At 36.4% G+C, this 4,258-nt stretch overlaps 1 non-coding gene across 1 annotated transcript; it reads left to right on the top strand.

Annotated features, from left to right (window-relative positions):
• Window positions 1-836: 836 nt before the first annotated feature.
• Trnap-cgg lies at window positions 837-908 on the top strand. The gene has a single exon. It is a non-coding gene; the product is annotated as a tRNA-Pro (tRNA).
• Window positions 909-4,258: the final 3,350 nt, after the last annotated feature.

Raw genomic sequence — 4,258 nt, 5'->3', positions numbered from 1 at the left:
GGAAATCATAAATTTTGGGGCTGGATTCACGGTTGCCACTTAATAAATTAAAAATGGGCCAAAAAACTGTTTAAAAAGAGCCAATTTGACTAAAAATGAGACAATTTCATGAAAACTAAGCAGTTTTTATAAATAAACAAAATTTTTTGCAAAACGAAATTTTTTAAAAACTTTGATTTGAAAAGCTCTATTAAATTAATAAAATTGAAATTGCGAATATTTTTGAGAAATTAACATAATAAATTCAATTTAGTCCAAAGTTTACGTACTCTTTTCTGCTGTATTAAAAATGTACAGGTGTTGGAAATTTCAGAATAACTTATTTTTATTATTGGTAGTGAAATTATTTAGATCTAAATTACATTCTTAATAGTTTTCAAGAAACTCTTGTTGAAGCCAAAAAAGAGCTACTTCCAATAAAAAAGTGTCATTGCACCATCAGGAAAAAAAGAGCCATATTTGGTGCAAAAACACCAATTGTGAAATATGCTTTTGTCACTAGACTTTTACCTCGTGGAGAGGTTATTTTTGTGTGATTTAATTGAGTTGAAATAAAGCATATATATCGTTGAAGAAAATTTTAAAATGATTTCTAAATTATATTTTTTCAAATAAATTTAGAAAAATTGGTTTTAAATTTATCTTGCTGCTCGCAGGGCTCAAACAGTTATGTTTTGGAAAGTGGCGCCAAAAAGACGCACAATCACTTGAACGAAAAGGTGCCGATCTCGAGCGAGCTTACAAAAACAAAATACATGAACCGCTGATCTATATACATATTAATACGTCCGGCAAATTCCATACAATTTCGAAACATTTTAAGCAAGCCCCTAATCGGCTCGTTGGTCTAGTGGTATGATTCTCGCTTCGGGTGCGAGAGGTCCCGGGTTCAACTCCCGGACGAGCCCTTTTTTTTGTATAACTGTCCTGCACAGGTGAACCAGTTTACTCGAGAGCTCTTCCTCATATTCTACGAAGAACTGGACAATCTCCCGAGCTTGCGACTGTAGTTATTTCACAATTCGAAATAAAAATCCCCAATAAATATCTGAAAAGTTAAAAGAAAACCACTGAGCTCTGTAAAATTTTCTATTGTCGATAATATTATGTTACTTTCACGATAAGAATTCGATATGGTCTCATCAATATTTGTTTGTATTTTCTTGAAGTTAACCATATTTCCAAAACACTTTTACTTTTATTTATTAAAAATCACAAAAGTCTAATTTAATTTGAAATAAATGTATGTGTATATATAAATATCATGAATATTTAAAAATAAACGAACGTTTTACTTCAAATTGGAATTAGAGCGAGTGTAAATATTATTTCCAGCTGACTCTATTAAAGTTTTACTTACCTTAATTAACTAATAAACTGTCTGTAAATAGATTCAAATAACTGTCAGGCTGGTTGTCTGAAGCCATCAAGGTAAATCACAAACTGAACCTGGCCCAGTTGAACCGCAGCAGAAGGAAGTGAAGAAAAGCACTACGGACAGAGGAGTCTAGCTTTTGTCAGTAAATTTGAGTGTGGAGTTGGGGGCGTGGTCTTATCAATAACCATAATGATGTTAAGATGTTGAAATGTTGAGTGCACGGCACATTCAAAGCTTGTCTAACGAGCGCGTAAACGGCGCGTGCAATTTCCCAAAGCCATTAAAAAGTCGAGAGATAGATGAGAGAAGCAATCGACAAGAGGAGAAAAAAAAAAAAAAATTGGCAACACGAACATTAAGATGGCGCCAGGATGAGGACGGCGTGAAATTAAATTGAACAACTTTTGACAGCTAATCTAAAGAGCGAAACTAGACTTGGCTCTGCCTGCTGATCTCTTACACGCATTAAATTTTAATGGAGCACTCAAAAAGTCTGCCACAAGATGCCGTTAAAAGTGTCAGTAGGGGTATGGCGAAGAGTTTTGAGCCAAAACTAATGAAGCCAGCTGCTGGCTGGCTGGCTGGTTGGCTGGTGGTTGCTTAACCGCAGATGCAAATCAGAGCAAAACCAAAAAAGAGCAAAGATTGAACGGAACGAAGACAAACCTACAAGGGCCTGGCAAGGACTCTGGCAATAAGTAAGGGAAGAAACCCAAACACTGGCGTCTGCCAATCGAACCCATGTCCAACTAATCCGCTCTTAATTAAAGATTGCCGCCCATACTTTCCATACTCTCCACACTCTCCATACTCTCCATACTCCACCCCTTATCTGCTTCGTCTTGCCGCTGCCGTAACTGAAAGTTTTCAACGTCGCCTTCTTTTCCAAATAGACTCGTACTTAAAATTTGCCATATTAAGTCGTTGCAAACTAAAATTTTGGTCTGGCCAGCCGTTGCTTACCCTCAAGAAATAAATCTTTGACAAAGCTGCGCCGCAAACTTGTTTGTCTAAGCAGCTTGCCTCCATTCCCAGTCTCAGTTAGTCCTTAACTTGGCCAACAGAAGGTGTTATTATACCCTGTATGCAAATTAGGCTTGGGCAGGGTATAATAATGTTTCCAAATCAGCAACAGGCGTTCATTATATTTACTGTAAATTAATTAAATTAAATTTCATTAAATATGTATTCTAAAAATGTCATAATTATAGTTTAATAAATACAAGGCACTTGCCTGGTGGAAACTTGACCATATTCCAATATTTCATTTTTAACTTCATTTAATATCCTTCTGATGCAAGGTAGGGTATTTCAATCAAAAGCACAGGGTATTTGTTATTCGAGCTGGCTTGAAAAAAAAACAATCCGACTTGTTGTAAATATATACCAATATGTCTGACCGTCCAGTTACAGTGACTGCAACTACAGAAGCTACTTTCTTAAAGAAACTGAGGCAATAAGGGGAAAGGGATTGGAAGGGGGGACGGAGGTACTGAGACTGGGCACGTGATAAGATCATAATCCCATTTATGTCTTTACTCGGGCGCGCAAACTTTTGTGGCGCTTGAAGGGTAACAAGACGCCGCTGTTTATATTTAAACTCAGGTCAGAGAGCACTAAATCAAGTTGCCAGCGTCCACGTCCATAAATGGGTGGTGTGGTGTTGTGCGGTGTGGTGCGGTGTGGTGTGGTGGCTCAAACTGCTGTAACTTTCTGCATGCGAAGAAGCTGTTAAGCAGCTTAAAACTATTCTTGGGCTTCCACTTGGGCAATTGTTGATAAGCGCGCAGCCAAGCGACAGTTTTGCATTGGAACAAATTTGAGACTTTTGTTAAGAAGTTTCCCCAAGGAAGCTAAACAGAGATACGAAGAAGACGTATGTTTGTATAAGTGTATTTACGTGTGTGTGTGTGCCAGATGCTAAAGGGCTTTTTCTCTCTCTGTATGTGTGTGATTTTATCAGTCAACCATGTACGGCAAATAAGTATCAGCCGAAACAAAAGTTACCCGAACCATCTATGGATGGCAAAAACAAAAAGAGGAAGAATTGACTGAATAGGCAAAGAGTTAACTTATATACAGTGCAATCTATTGGAGCCTATATAATTTAATATAGAGCAGTGAGAATTATTAGCAAAAAATAGAATGCCCTAGTCTAGGTATCGGAAATAGGTTCAAAATATTATTATAAATGAATGTACACATTAAAAAGTACTACAAATTTAAAGCTATGTTCCCTTATTGTGATCGTATAAGAAATTTTCGGGAAGAAATAAAAAAAATGGAGGTAAAGCAAGCATTTTCTATTTTTAATGAGTGTAAGAAATATTTTTGTTCATTTGAATTGAAAACATTAAAAGGAACTAAAGTTAATATGTATATTACACTTTTTTTTTATCATTTTATACATAATAGATATTTTTACCAAACCCAATTCTTTACTTAGTTAACTTAATTTTAAGTTTCTAAAGAGAATCTAAGCTTCACTAGAAAACTATTTCTTATCTTTTTGAGTTTCAACTTCTCTGCTTGTCTCCTGTTCAATTGTTTTGGAGTGCGTGTGTTTGTGTGTGTGTGTGTGTGTATGTGTGTGGGTGTGCAGCTGACACAACAAATGAGCTTTAATGCGATTTGCTTGAATGGACTTTGGATGTGCGGGTGTTTGTTTTGGTTCTTTGGCCGGCCACAGAGCTCAGTTGAATGCAGTTAACTGTAACTAATTTGTTGCACAAGTTGCCAGTTTCATGGCATTGTGTGGCATCATCATCATATGGTGTGGTATGGCTTCTATCGAACAATTTAGTGCTGCACTTTGCAGTTTGCAATCAACTCGAAACTTGGCCCGTAAATAACTTGATTAAGATTGCATTGAATGCCTTT

The sequence above is a fragment of the Drosophila innubila genome, chromosome X (assembly GCF_004354385.1).
Source record: "Drosophila innubila isolate TH190305 chromosome X, UK_Dinn_1.0, whole genome shotgun sequence".
In the NCBI taxonomy this organism is placed as follows: domain Eukaryota; kingdom Metazoa; phylum Arthropoda; class Insecta; order Diptera; family Drosophilidae; genus Drosophila; species Drosophila innubila.
The sequence above is the reverse complement of the archived record's forward strand: the minus strand, read 5'-3'. Positions and strand labels throughout refer to the sequence as shown.